The sequence below is a fragment of the Ochlerotatus camptorhynchus genome, unplaced genomic scaffold (assembly GCF_037179485.1).
Source record: "Ochlerotatus camptorhynchus isolate MF236.1 unplaced genomic scaffold, CSIRO-AGI_Acam_v1.1 ptg000222l, whole genome shotgun sequence".
NCBI classification, from domain to species: Eukaryota; Metazoa; Arthropoda; class Insecta; order Diptera; family Culicidae; genus Ochlerotatus; species Ochlerotatus camptorhynchus.
Genome location: NW_027040712.1, coordinates 3151617 through 3168321, shown reverse-complemented (window position 1 = coordinate 3168321; position 16705 = coordinate 3151617).

Genomic DNA, 16705 nt, shown 5'->3' with positions numbered 1-16705 from the left:
GCGCGGAATGAACTTGTCCGGTATGTGAGGCATGGAACCAGATAAGAGCTATAACATATGCGCGAATATTACGTGATCGGAATCCGAAATGATGTTACACACCACCGAAATCAAAGCATATGCAAATTAGAAAAGGCATTTCATTAAGTCACTTTCTTTTTCGCTTGACTGGTCAACGGATGTTTTCCTGGCTTGTTTGTTACTCGTTTGGTTGTCCCTGCCGAGCTTGGCAACATGCTATCGATGAGTTTGATGCGGTTTTGTTTGATTTTTGACGAACTTGCCCGGGGAATCTAGATCCGTGTTCATATATTTTGCCAAATGTAACCATATTTGCAATTGCACTGTGACAGGAATTCGCAATTGAATAAGAGAAATTATCAAACCTAACATCTAGGGGAATTTGTGTTTTCTCGTCAATCTAAGCAGCGTCCGCGCTTCTATGGTATTTTTCTCGACGTAACTCGCATGCACTATTTGTTTGTTTACATTCATCTTCTGACTGCTGCTCTATCCATTCAAATCGAAGGAATTGTTCAAATTTTTATTAAAACGCTTTTACAATACTCAAAACTTCTCAGGTGAGTTGTACGAAATCAGCCGCATTCTGTAGTGCATATTTTTCATTTAACGAAAAACCTGTGACCTCATTGCCCAAATCAGAACGAAGCAAATAAGTTGCCGAAAACACTCACTGCCTGTCGAAGCCGTCATCTACCCTACATGCATCTCCGGTTCCGCATTTCAATGAGAGTCATGCGTCGCGACGCGCGTTACATATAAGCACGTAGCACACCACACAGGAAGCTTATAAATCGCTAGACTTTTCCTGTGTCTCAGACTCTTCTCCCCCGCGCACAAGGGCTCTGTCTCTCGTCATCACTTTCGATTATTATGCATGCAGTACGGATAAGTACCTGCCTGCCATCATCCAATCCATTCGCGCACACACAGTTCGAAAACGATAGTAAAAGTGCCCCCATAAAATTGGTCGCTAAAGCCACAAATAATCATGACGGTACGGCGGCGTTGGATTCGATGGCGCACTTCAAATGGCGTTTCGACAAAAGGCAAAACAATCCAACCAGCGAGTTGACAAAGTGACAACGCGGATGAGCGACGAAATGCGCGACTACGGCTTCGAAATAAGGGTTAAACACCTCTCACGCTCTCGGGCTATTATGGACCCTCTCCCTCTGCTGCTCCAACTTCGACGGACAGGTTTCAGGAAGAGGAACTCGAACTCAATAGTTCGGTAACGAGAGTGTGGTTTGTGTTGCATAATCAAACCATGGAAAATGTATAATCCATATTGTAGCAGAATCAATAAAAACGTGATTTGATTAATTATCTCTAATTGTCGGAAGTGATAGGTGTGAGCTAATAGGCTTTCTAGTGATAAAATCATTAATTTTAATGTTTCACGGTGGATAGGATAAATTGTAACACAATCGATGGCCCTCGGGTGGGTAGTCAATTGCTTTCACTGTTGCTGTAAGTGAGACAGTTAATGAATGATAATGCAGTCAATTGGCATCTATTAATTGAGTTCCAGGTCTCTTGGAGACTAATGGCTATCTTCATCACATGACTATATGTGCTCCCAAGCCTCCAGAATAGTTATTTATTTATTTATCGTTAATCATATTTTTCGACCGTTTTTGGTACTTAGTACTATATGCATGAGCATATAAATAGTTTAAAATAAATGGTTCTCTTAGTTATCGTTATATATCGTTTGAGTTTAGTTTTGGACATTGTACACAAAAAAAACCGTTCCGATATTCGTGAACAAAAAATCACGATGAGCTAAACTACAAGTTCTTTCAAATTCATGACGTGATCGAGTAAATCGATTTTTCATGAATGTATTCTCAAATCACGCCTGTTCGTAACGCTAAGCAAAATACAAAATAAAATCACGATTTTGTGATATGTACCATGAACCCATAATTGTGATTTTCGTTCCTGCAATCGTGAACTTGGATCTCATGCAAATCTGCAGCTGCAGCTGTCATTTTCAGGTTGTTGTCAAACTTATCCCTACTGAGTGCTAGGATTCGCCGAGAATAGTGTGTTGCTTATTACATAGTGCATTCAGTTGAGCCGTATCGTCAGAATGGTGGTGGAGTTCATCTTGCTGGCCGAAATCCTCGAAGAAAAGGGTAAACTAGTGAACGTCCTGTTCAAAAGCGATAGAGCGGTACCAGTTGTGGAGAAAACTTTGAATTTTGCCCCAGAGGCGATGGGTATGATTTTCGCTAGTTCGGACTCTGAAAATGGCATGTGGGGAAAGGTAAGCAAGCACCGATGCGGCTAGCATGCTTGGCATACACAGTTTTGCTCACGGACTGCTCATTTGCTAATAACTTTGCACAGAGTTAACGAAACATAGTTCTGTTTGAAGCAGTCGATAGAATAGAGATTAAGGTTTGTTATAGATACGTTGAAAAAAAAGGAGATTTTAACTCTAGTAATAAATTGTATTTGATTTTGCGTTGCAAAAATGAAGTGAGAAATGCTCACTGCACATCTCGGATTTCAAGAGTAAAAATGCATTGGTGTTGATTCAAATGATAAGATTTACCTACTCTTTGCATGGCTACAGTAAACTATGATCCTTATCTATCAATTACTTTAGAGATAACTAAATTTCAACAACTGAGTGAAAAGTTATTAACAAATGAGCAGTTGGTGTGTACAACTGTGCATGCCAAGCATGGCGGCACTATAGGAAATCAGGCGGACAAAAATAAGAAAAGTTACTTTTTCTTACTCAGATTCTGGAATAGTCCATCAATAGTAAACACTTTGACTAAGAAGTTCCCAAAATTTTAGGTGTGTACGATTTTTAGTTTCAGAGATATTCAACTTGAAAGTTGGAAAAATGATAAAATCATACACTTTTTGCTTTAAAACAAGCCCACATTTAAATATCATTTTATTATGCATTTAACAGTTATTCATATGTTTTTACATACCATTATAAAGCTTACAAAGAGAGCTTACAATGAAAATGCAATATAATATGATGGAATAATATTAAAATATAATAAAAATAAAAAAAAAATGATGAAAATAACAAGAAACACATCAAAATTTTTTTTGTTGGTCAGCCATTTTTTATTCCCAAACATTCCTAGGTAATTTTATGCTCCATGATCGAGTTTTATGTGTATTTCATTGAGTTCAGAAAAAAAAATCTTGTGCAAATTTGCGCCATTTGGAAATCGTTTTCAAAAAATTGATTAGATTAGCTGATTTTCGTGTAATAACATTATTTTCGCGTTACATATTTTCGTCAGTCTAAGCAGCGTGCATGCTTCTTTTTACATTGTCTCGTTCTCATGCATACAACTTATGTATTTAAATCGACCTAATTGTCCAAAATTGTCTATAATCGTTTTTACAACGCTCGAAACTTTCCAGGTGAGTGTGACAATTATTGGCAGCTTCTTTTTCTTCGGCTGCCTTTCCATTTGATTTACGTGTTAACCGGTTGTCCTATTATCGGCATCTCTAAATTAGCTGCATTATGTAAAAATCTGGCATGACAAATTTGTTCAGACATCAAAATTAGTTTGTAGCTGATTAACCAAGAAATCGTTTGAATACATCTAACAAGATGTTCTGCTGTGCAATTACCGCTTGAAAATTGGTTGCCGAGAATATTCGTAGATGCCGAAGCCAACATTTACCCTATTTTAAATTTTCACGATGAAACTGTTTTGTTTAATTGTAAATATGTAACATACTTAATTTAATTTTTGATATAAAAAGCAAAACAACATGACGTATTAAGAATGTATTGTGATGGTGCTTATATGATCATTTTTATTTATACCTGTTATTTGTGGGCTTTATTATATGATCACTTTCTGAATAATTCCATCCCTGAAACAATTATCACTTCTAGTCGAACTTCAACAATGATCTCCGTCGTGATTGACCCATGTTGGACACCGGGACGCACGCCTGCCATATGTGTTATGGAAGCCCCTAATTCATCCATCACAGTCGAGTTATTCCTGCCAGCGACCTCCAGCCGTCCCTGTCCTGTGTTTGGATTTGATGAAGGGGTCTTCCAAAACCCTATCTCAGGCAAGTACGACATTATTTCGAACAATCCACTTCCTGAAATGTATTATGCCTACAGCCGATCATTTCCGATAAAAGCACAACCTGCTTTATTCAACTCGACACTTGGACGCACACTTGCAACTAGCATTGTGGAAGCCCCTGATCCTATCATCGCAGTCGAGCCTATGCTGTCAGCGTTCAACAGTCGTCCCAGCCCTGCGTTTGAGTTAGGAGAGGGGGTTTTCCAAACTCCATCTGTAGGCAAGTATAATCAGCAAGCAACAACTGCTATGTCTGAAAAATTCTTGGTTTCCAGAGTGCCATTGTATATGTCTGCTCCTCGACAATTGTGGTCTGAAGATAACATTAACAGTATACCAGCCCCACCATACCAGAAGCCGAGACGCTCCACAGAAAATTCACCGGAAGACGCATTCAGATCCTCTGATCTAGTCCTGCCGAAGATTGACGACTTACACCATTATGATGAATCAACTTCTGTTTGTTTACTGGGACGCATTGCCGTTGGCATCATGGAAGCCCCCGAGCCCCCCGCCACAGTCGAGCCATTCCCGCCAGCGACCTGCAGCCGTCCCGGCCCTGTGTGCGAGCCTGGTGAAGGGGTCTTCCAACCACTAGTTTACGGCAAGTATGAACTCGTTCATGTGAATTCAACTGTTGATCCGCCACTTGGTTTCAGTTCATCTTCGCTTATGGCCACCACTTCGAGCCTTTCTACGTCAGGTGATCTTTCGCTGCCTGATAGTTCACCGTTCTCTCGTGCGGATCCTGGACAAGTTATCATTGACACGGCTCGCACCGAACCCTCTAGCGGTTTACGTGTCTACTATCAGAACACCAGGGGGCTCATGACTAAATTGGACGATGTTTATCTGGCTGCGCTTGACGGGGAATATGACGTTTATGTATTAACGGAAACTTGGCTCGATGGGAGGATCAATTCAGTGCAACTGTTTGGTGACTCTTTTACTGTCTACAGATTAGACCGTAATTCATCCAACAGCATTCGTACTCGCGGTGGTGGTGTGCTCATCGCTGTTTCCAACGAATTCGCCTCCTGCGTAATCTCCAACGAACTATTTACTACAATTGAAGCGGTTTGGGTTAAGGTCAGCCTCACTTCGCGGGACATCCTCATTGGAGCGGTGTATATTCCCCCTGAACGTCGACATGACTGCACCACAATGCAGCTTCATCTGGATGCTACAGAATTTGCATCGTCCATGGCTGATATAACGGATGTGCTTCTTCTGCTTGGTGATTTTAATCAGCCTGGGCTTAGCTGGTCACCCTCAGGCCAGGGTTATGCGTTTCCAGATCCGATTGCATCTTCAAATACTCCTGCCAGCCGCTTGCTTGTTGACGGCACGGCTTTTCATGGACTGAGCCAGATAAACCTTGTTCCCGATTTCCAGTCTCGTTTTCTTGACTTGGTTTTTGTTAGCGAAAGTGCACTTCTGGACTGTGTCGTTGCTAAAGCGCCTGATGTCATCGTTCCTCTTGACAATTTCCACCCTGCTTTGGATATATCTATCGCGAACGGATCTCAAATTCGTTTTGATGAAACCATGACTGCCACTCGGCTCAATTTCCGGAAGACCGATTTCCGTTTCCTGAGACGTTCCTTGTCCCGGGTCAACTGGAACGTGTTGAATGACCTTGATATCGATACAGCAGCCGCTCGCTATAATAGCCTTTTGCGCGACTGCGTTTGTGCTTCAGTACCGAAGTGCCAACCTCCAAGAAAACCGCCTTGGTCTAACACTACTCTCCGCAACCTGAAACGAGTGCGATCTAGAGCTCTCCGTGCTCTCACTCATCGACGATGTACCCTTACCAAGCGATTTTTTTCAATTGCCAGCAATGATTATCGCCACTACAACAAGCTTCTTTACAAGAGGTATGTAATTCGTACTCAACATAATCTGCAATGCCACCCAAGAGATTCTGGTCGTTTGTGAATACTAAGAGGAAGGAAACTGGACTGCCGTCAAAAAGGGTTTCTCGGCAATGACGTAGCATTGACAACTGAGGACAAAGGCAGCCTATTTGCTAGGCACTTCTTAAGCGTCTTCTCGAATGACTCCCCATCGGAAGAAGAAATTGAGCGAGCCGTCCGTGATGTATATAAATTGTTATGGGCCGTTTCTAGTTTCATTGAAGACGGTTAAACACAAGTGTGCACAGCATGGAGCAGCATGGAGAAGGCCTTATTTATTGCGCGACGGACTGCCTATAATCGACGGGACTTTAATCTGGTTAAGGTCATTGGACAGCTTATTAAAAACCAAGAACATTATAAGAAAATATACGCGCAGTTAACAGATGAACGTGGAATGATGTCACCCGAAGAAGCATTTTGTATGTTCATTGAAGCTGGATTAAGCAAAAGTCAATACGAAGTAATACATCGAGAGGCACCATCAAGATTTCCACCATACAACGTTATCGGGACATTTAAAAAAGTATGTGCCTCTCCAACTCAATCCATTCAGGAAACCGCATCCAAAATAAAGGTGAAACTACAGGCCTGTTGGAGCATACAGTCCAACGAATCATCAAAGTTATTGAGAGGGAACTCGACGAGTTTATGACATCAAATAACCTGGAATATGCAGAATTGATTCTATTGAGTAGTTGGGGCATGGATGGTTCAACCGGTTATTCCCAGTATCATCAAACACTGCCAGACGAATATCAAGATGATTCTGATGTATTCTCACCAACACTCTCTCCAATACGGTTATATGTGGCGAATAATCCGAACAAAATGATGTGGTTTAACCGTATGCCTCAAAGCATTCGGTTTTGTAGACCATTCATCCTGCAATTCTTGAAAGAGAGTAGAGAGATAATTCTTGCTATAAAACAAGACGTGGAGAAAGAAATGCAAGAACTGATACCAGTGAAATTTGATCTATTAAACGGAAACACAATCTTAGTTGATTTTAAATTTGCACTAAGTATGATTGACGGTTAGGTGTTAACATATATTTGTGGTAGTTCATCATTGCAGAACTGTCCAATTTGTGGGGCAACTCCAAACGTAATGAACAACAAAGACATATTAGAAGAAGAATTTTAATCCAACGTAGATACCCTAGTTTATGGTATATCTCCACTTCATGCATGGATTCGCTTCTTTGAATGTCTGGTGCATATTTCGTATCGTATGGATATAAAGCAATGGAAAGTTTTACAGCCATGTAAAGAACAGTATCTGCATAGAAAAACACAAGTAACGGCACAGTTTTATGAAAAATTTGGAGTTAGGGTTGATCAACTAAGATCGGGAGGACCAGGTACGAGCACTACAGGTAACGTTTGTCGACGAGGATTCGCAAATCCTCATCTCTTAAACAGCGTTTTAAATATCGACGAAGAATTAATTGTGAGGTTTCTAAACATTTTAATTACTATCAACAGTCAGGAGCCAATTAATCCAGAAAAAAATTATGCCTATTGCAAAGACACATACCGACTTTATCTTTCTTTACATGATTGGTATAAAATTCCTGCAACCGTACATAAAGTACTTGCTCATGCTGGATAATCAACAATTCATTCACCAGCTCCTCTTGGAATATTAGCAGAAGAAGCAGCAGAAGCAGCAGAAAGTCATCGTAAATAGATGAAAAAATATCGAACCCACCATGCTCGAAAACGATCCAGAGTCGAAAATTTATATGATGTCTTCATTCGGGCAATGAATGAATCAGATCCATTCATTAGTACCATTTGGATGGAGAAAAGATGACAATCAAAAAAAGCGTTGAGCTATCCCGATATTGTCAAAAGTTTTATGATATTCGAAGATTCTGAAAACTGCTCAACAGTCGGTGATGATAACTGCAATGCATTGGAAGAACTTATGGAAGCTGTCGACGAAGTTGAAGAAGATTTTGCTAGGGATGATAGCAGTGCCGAATAATAAAAATGAGCAATATCGAGTAAACTATAAAAAAAAAGATTGAAATAAAATGTATACCGTTTCTCCCAGTTATTTTTTTTACACAGCAAAAAAATAATTTTGATATCACATCAAAGTGGATGCACTACAATCATGTCGAAAATTTCATGTAATTTTTATGACCACATAAATAAACAAATGCAGTAAAAGCAGCGTAATGTCAGTTCATGTAAAAGCAGCGTAATGTCAGTTAGCAAGTAATATTACACCATATTTTCGACATGATTGTAGTGCATCCACTTTGACGTGTTATCAAAATTATTTTTGTGCTGTGTATTATAGTCACTTAAACACTCTTGGTCCGGGGTGAGATTTGAACTCGTAGCTTTGGCGTGAGAGGTACGGATGTTAACCACTACGCCGGAGTCGTACCCGTAAAAGTTAATTTTAATCCCCCAGTTTTCACTCATTCTGTAACCTATCTTATAACTGAAATAAACTAAGAAGAACGAATATAACCATTATTTGAAATGGAAGCTACGTTGTAAAATTCACAATATGTTGTCCGTAAGTAAATGTTGCAGAAAAAAACTTGAAAACGTTATCAATAAAGATCAATTAAAAACTAAGCCTTTATCAAAACTTGTTCGTGAATCATCAAAATGTGTTCCTCGTCCCTTAGTTAATAATTACAACCATTCAACATCTTACATTGAAGCAAAAATGAAGAAAATATTTTTGTCCGCTTGCTTGTATGGAAATTTCCCATAGTGGGCGGCTAGCATCGCACAGTGAAAAAAAAAATCGGAGAACCGATTGGTGACTTGGGGGGTGGTCCATTTTGCCCGATTTACCCCTAATTTTGGAAGAAAAACATAATTATCGTCCATAAACTGAACTTGGTGCGCTAAGATTGGGCCAACGTGAAAAAGAGCTGAAGAGTTGAGTGGAGCTAGTTTTACTTTGATCAGACGTCAATTAGTTGGCCATTTTACCCGATTTCCCCCTGGCCTATAAAAACAAGATTAAACATTCGGAAAGACGAATTTGATTGAACTTTATGCACTTAACTATTGCATAATTATCCAAAGAATCGAATGCTGCAAAGTTCACCATGTGACGACCACTGTAAAACCCCATTTAACCCTATATTCCCCTTAAATTTGAACAAATTCTTACATCATGTGGTTTTATAGATTGGCGTCATTAATATCACACGCACTTGCACTATAGCTATGTAAAAAGGCCCGGAGAATCGAATGATGATGGTCTATTATAGGGTTGAATCGAAGACATCATTTAAAGAGGACTGGCAACTTTGCCAGAATCCAAGCGACAGATACAGAAGCGCTGCACTTGAGCGAAGGTGGAAGCAACGCATAGAAAAATGAGCAAATACACACAATTTCTCTTCTAAAGCCTGGTACGCAGCATTAGCATTTCTTGACCCAGTACGCAGTTCAAAAGAAATCGGTAAAGGAAAGATCGATTACATTAGTATCGTGATCGATATGAAGGTGGCGCATTCTGAATGCAATTTCATTTTCCTTGCGGAATAATGGTCTGACCAATTATTCCGTTAGGTAATGTTGGCGTTTATTGCAAAACTGATGTTTTGGATGCATTTAAACAACATAAACACTAATAAGTGTTGATTTTACAATTTGACGACATCTCCCTATAATCTCAAAATTTAGCAGCCTATAGCTGTCAAATTTTCTTTTGGGAAAAATCCTCAAAAATTACTTTTCCGTTTTCTTTTCAGCTGCGTACCAGGCTTAAGGATATAATCTTTCATATCAAATTCGTTCAAAGCATTAACCTTTGAGCGACAGATGACGCGATTGAACCTGCCTCATAGCGGTCGTGCGAGAAAATGGAAGAGTTACCAGTCTTCTTGATATGTTGTCTTTTGTTGAATTCTAGTAATGGTATGTTTTGCCTGATCTTCCCTCAAATTAAAAATTCTAGATTATTGTGAATTTCGTTCTAAAGTGGACTCCTGCACTGAAAAAAAAATCCCTCAGAATTGTTTTCGTTCATATCAGAAAATTTAAAAACTAATAATGTTTAAAATTCTATCACTGTTAGCATGTCAATATGATATCGTATTGCAAAATTTAGTGGTGTTTCACATTCACAATGGTTAACTTTTATTCTTACTGGCTTGAGCGAAAAAAAAATATTTGAGGGATTATTTTCATCGCAGGAGTCTACTTTGGGGCAAAATGCGCAGTTAATCAAGCAGACATTTGAATACGCATTATAATTTTTAAACCTACATGCACTGAAATATTGTAAAATTATCAAAGGAATCGAATGGTGGTGGACCTCTGTAAAATATCATTTGAACCAATATTACCCTCCAACATGAACAAATTTTTTTTAATAGTTTTATAGATTGGTGTCATCAAAATAGTGCGACATTAGTGATGGTTTTTTTTACCTGAATTATCAAACTTCAAATATAAGAATTCAAACATATTATTTTTTCTCTTTCTTACGTAACGCAAATTTTAACTAACCCTTCCCTAAATACTAATATTTTGACGTAGGACTACGCCTTTAATTTCTATACTAGGGTACACTTTGTGAAAACCGTAAATGGCACATGAAACAAAATTATAAAAGATTTTGAACATTTATAACTCAGCTGCCCCTGAATAAATTTCTATAATTTTACCACAAATCGATCAGAAATATGTCAACGCAATGCTGACCAACTGAAAATTTTCAACAAGAAACTATTGAAAAAGTGGTAAGCAATATCCAGAGTACAAATAAAAAGTGATAATTGTTTCAGTGTTTTCATGAAACAAACGTTGTTCCCAAACGCAGTCGTCATAATCGAGTACCACTTGGATGCACATCAATCTGCTTTAACCTAAAAAGATATAAAACAACACTGCTGTCTAGCCTTGACATAAGAATTTCAGACCTCCACCAAGAGGTGAACATTCCAAAATTAGATTTCAAAATTGATGACATTAAGAATAGATTTATGCAGAAATGCAATACATTAGAACAGGCTTTGATAAGCAATTTGTATAGGTGTATATAGCAGTTACAGGTTAATTGTAGTTGTAAATAGAAGTTATAAGTAGTCTCCTTTTTCAAATTCAAAATAAACCAATCCCACCAAGGTGGTCATACTCTAATAACAGGCCTGATAAGACTAGGAACTATAAATAATAATTAAAATTTCAAATGTACTTAAGTTGAAAAGACGCATCTGTGTCACTTGATAATCCTTACATGTAAACCAAACAAATACAAGAAATAAAGATCATTCAAATGTCCAAAAAAGCCTCAACTCATTTTAGATTCGGACGCCGTGGTGAGATCGATTCTCTTCACCAACTTTCTCTTCGAAAAAAAATCCTACAAATTTGGTACGCCTACAAATCAACAATGGAAAGAGTTAAGATAATATATGATCGATCAATTAAAAGAACTAAATTTTATTAGGTCGATATTTAATCGATGACAAAATAAGACGCCTTCAGGAGCAAATTGGACATGAGTCCACGGATTTTTATTCAACTTCTGGGAACTTCGTAAAACTTCAAGGATTTCAGAGGTTCAGGGAACATCGTAGAAATTGAGAAAACTTAATTCTAGAATTAAATTTCCCATAAATCCAGATAGCAACGCAAAGATTTCTACAGCAAAGGACTAGAACGTTGAGAACAAAACGTTCACTTTTCCCATAGAGCAATTCCAGCCCAAAACGCAAACCGTTTGGACATGAGTGTTTCCGATTTGAATGAAACATTACTCATATGTTTATAGGAAAGTTTGAACATACTGAGAGGTAAGCACATATCATCGGTAAGAGACATGTGTGTGAGAAAATTTGCGAAAAAATCTAAGGGCACCGGTGGGATTCGAACCCACAATTCCCATTCAGTACACGGGTGCATTGCCAATTATACAACGGTGGACCTATGGTCTACGGATGTATTTGGCTAATGACATTTGAGTTTCGAATTTGTTCCCCACCCTAGTCTCTTTGCGCAAGCGTTCTCTGATACACAACAATCGTCTATTATCGACGATATGTGCTTGTACCGCAACCACTCAGTATCAGTCGATGTGAACAAACACAGCTCATTTTTGTTATTCATCTTACATGCTGAAATATGTCCAGTACAGTATGACTCTAACATTTTGAGCTGCCGGCCTCACCTCCGACCACCGGGCCGTAGTTGATGAATATCAATTATTTTTACTTTTTGATTTTACGGTTTAGCGACTTTGCAGTCAATTTAATTGTTTATAGGAAAGTTTGAACATACTGAGAGGTAAGCACATATCATCGGTAAGAGACATGATGATATCAATTATTTTTACTTTTTGATTTTACGGTTTAGCGACTTTGCAGTCAATTTAATTGTTTATAGGAAAGTTTGAACATACTGAGAGGTAAGCACATATCATCGGTAAGAGACAACTACGGCCCGGTGGTCGGAGGTGAGGCCGGCAGCTCAAAATGTTAGAGTCATACTGTACTGGACATATTTCAACATGTAAGATGAATAACAAAAATGAGCTGTGTTTGTTCACATCGACTGATACTGAGTGGTTGCGGTACAAGCACATATCGTCGATAATAGACGATTGTTGTGTATCAGAGAACGCTTGCGCAAAGAGACTAGGGTGGGGAACGGATTCGAAACTCAAATGTCATTAGCCAAATACATCCGTAGACCATAGGTCCACCGTTGTATAATTGGCAATGCACCCGTGTACTGAATGGGAATTGTGGGTTCGAATCCCACCGGTGCCCTTAGATTTTTTCGCAAATTTTCTCACACACATGTCTCTTACCGATGATATGTGCTTACCTCTCAGTATGTTCAAACTTTCCTATAAACAATTAAATTGACTGCAAAGTCGCTAAACCGTAAAATTACTCATATGTTCGCTGCTACCAAATGCACAATGGTTCCAAAGCCGCACACTTAGAAAAAATGCATGTAAATTTAGGTGCTCTGAGAGTGACACATACGAGCGTCAATTTTGACATAAATTTAAGTCATAATAGACGTGAAATATAGCTCAATCAAACGTACTTTTTGTCGAGCAACGAACTTTTCAGTCTCGGAGCCCTTAATACTACATGACATGTTTGTTTACGTCTCATATTTTATGTCAAAGATGGATTCCGTCACGCGTAAAATTAATTATTTCTAAGTGTGCGTATTTAGGAAGACAAAAATGTTCAAACCGTCAGTTTTAGGAATATAGTGTCTTGAGAAAGGTATTTAAATAATGTCGATTTTCTAGGGGTCACCCTCACCTGCTTGTTTAAAATAATCACAGCTCATGAACCATAAGAGAAAGAAAGTTGATGTCTTGAGCAATGTTGCTTCAAATGGATTGTTCTACAACTTTTTCAAATACTGCAATGGTTTATCTCAAATAATAAAATAGTTTGTATTTTCAATTTACCAACTTTATGGACCACCCTTGTATAAAAAACAGTAACATCAAAAGATCAGCTTTGTATAAGGTATTTTTAGAATTTTTAACGATGCACATTTTTGCTCGAGACACCATTTTTCTATCTCTTATGGTTCATGAGTTATGATTTTTTTAAACAAGCAAATTAGGGTGGCCCCTAGAAAATCGGATTTCTATAGAATTCTTTGTATACGTTCATTTCTCGTTAAAATTTTTTTGTAGACACTTTTAGAACTTTTTATGACGCATGTTTTTGTTAATGCAACTCAGTTGTCATCTCTTTTATTTGCACAGTTATGGATAGTTTTTGCTGAAAAATATGAGTTTTTTTTTTAATTTAATTAAATGCTTTAAACAAAAAACTCTCTCGCAGTTTTGTTTCACCAAAAAAGAAAAATAAAATAAAATAATCTTTCAAATGGAATAAAAAGTTATAAAATAAGTTCGCTCCATTTAAAGGGCGAACACGAAATTATTGCGACAACAAAAATGTCATGCCAATTTTCTTATAATGTTTAGAATCAAACCAAAATTTTAGGGTACTTTTATACATATATTTACTTCAAAAATCAAAAGAAAAGTTAATCGATGGAGCCTTGAGTGTAAAATTGAACGCATTTTCGCTTGATGCCCTCCATCAAAGTCTTTACAGTGTCATCCGGTACCAGTTTCTCAGTTTTTTTTTTCCATTTTCTTAACATGTCCTTCTCGTCTTTGACTGTCTTCTTGCTCTTCCGAAGTTCCCGCTTCATTATTGCCCAGTACTGCTCCACCGGGCGCAGCTCCGGACAGTTTGGCGGATTCATGTCCTTTGGAACAAAATGGACAGAATTGGCCTCATACCACTCCAGGACACTTTTAGAATAGTGGCATGATGCCAAATCTGGCCAAAATAGCGGAGCTTCGTCGTGCTGCTGCAAGAACGGCAAAAGGCGCTTCTCGAGGCACTCAGATTTGTAGATCTCGCCATTTACTGTGCCCTTTGTCACGAAAGGCTCACTCCTCAGTCCGCAAGATCAGATGGCCTGCCAAATGAGATACTTGGAGGCAAACTTCGACATTTTCTTCTTCTTAAATTTGTCGTCCACATCGAACTTGCTCTTGCCGGTGAAAAACTCCAACCCCGGAGTTTGCTTGAAATCGGCTTTTATATACGTTTCGTCGTCCATCACACAGCAGCCATATTTTGTCAGCATCTTCTCGTAGAGCTTCCGTGCCCGAGTTTTAGCCGTCGATTGTTGCCGCTCATCGCGGTTTGGGAAGTTCTGTACCTTGTATGTATGTAGTCCAGCTCTCTTCTTTGCATTCTGGACGTAGCTCTGCGACATGCCAATTTTTTTTAGCCAAATCACGGCTTGAGACGTTGGGATTTGCTTTAATCATCCGCTCCACCTTTCCTCCGTCTTTTTGTTCTCCGGTCCCGGTTTTCTTCCAGCTCCTTTGCCGTGGTCCAACGTCAACCGCTCCTGAAACCGCTTCAACACTCTGGAGACGGTTGAATGGTGAATGTTCAACATTTTTCCCAACTGCCGGTGCGACAGGTCAGGAAATTCCAGGTGTTTGGAAAGAATTTGTTCTCTCAACTCGCGTTGGTTCACCTCCATTTTCGTTGAATCGAAAAACACGACTTCGAGTTTGACAGCATGTACACAATACACATCAATGAGAAAGTGTGCAAAATTTGGTTGATTTTTACCCAATGGTAAAAAAGTTATGCCCTGTTGAATGTGTCGCAATAATTTCGTGTTCGCCCTTTAGAGACATTGACAATTGAAAAGAGCAATTTTTTTTATGAGAAAACCGCCTTTAACTTTCTTAAAGCAACCTGCTTGAGCAAAACTATGCGTCATCAAAAGTTCTAAAAATGTCTAGAATAATGAACCTGCTTGTTTAAAATATTCAAAACTCATGAACCATAAGAGTTAGAATTTTGATGTTGCTTCAAATGGATTGTTCTACAACTTTTTTAAAAACTTCATTGGTTGATCTCAAATAATAATATAGTTCGAATTTTCTATTCACCAATTTTATGGACCTCCCTAATTTCACTAAAATAAAAAGATCGGCCAAAAACATGAAGAAACTTTCCCCAAGACCAGGCATGGAAAATCATTTGCATTCATTTCGTGCATTCATTTACATTCATTTACCTCTAACTTTTTTCATCAATAGAATTCCGCAAAATGGTGTATAGAACTTTTGTAGGTTTTGTTATTAGTTATTAGCTTATTAGCTTATTGGCTTTACTGCAAAACAGTAACGAGTTCTGCCCGCTCTAATTCGTGATGCATAAGAGATAAAGATTTATTCTTTACAAAAGTTGTAGCTAATAACAAAACCTACAAAAGCTCTTTACATCATTTTGCGGAATGCTGTTGATGAAAACAGTAAGAGGCAAATGAATGTTAATGAATGCATGAAATGAATGTAAATGATTTTCCATGCCTGCCCAAGACATCATATACCTAAAAGTGATGGTCTGGATGCAAATATTTTTGTCCTTTAAATGCGGCTTAAGGACCATTATGTTATGGTTCCATTTTTCATTGAAATATGATTTTTGCTCCTGGGTAACTGTGAAAAAGGCGCATTCATGTTTGATCTGATCAAAATGACATTTGAGAAAAGGTTGTAGGTAATGTAATGTTATTTTAGAAAAAATACACTGGAAGAAAACAACTCAATAAATTAATATTAAAAACGGTGATTTTTTCAAAACACTCCCTCTTCTCTTTTTTTCTAGTTAAAAAAACTTACCTAACCAATCAGGCAAAGGCTTTGTTGTCCTCTGCTGTCCGAAGAAGTCGTCTCCACTCTACTCGATCCATGACCACACTTCGCCAGCCTCGTAGTCTGGTCTACTTGGTCGATCCACCTTGCCCGCTGCGCGCCTCTTCTTCTTGTTCCTGTTGGGTCGCTTTCTAGAATCATTTTCACTGAGTCGTCATGTGGCATTCTTGCGACGAGCCCAGCCCACCGTAGTCGCCCAATTTTTGCAATGTGGACGATGGATGGTTCTCCCAGCAGCTGGTGCAATTCGTGGTTCATTCGCCTCCTCCACGTTCCGTCATCCATCTGCACTCCACCGTAGCTGGTACGCAACACCTTCCGTTCGAAAACACCAAGGACCCAAGTTGGTCCTCCACGAGCATAGTCCAGGTCTCGCGGCCGTAGAGGACCACCGGTCTAATCAGCATCTTTTTTTTTTTTTTTACTTTTTTTTTGTGA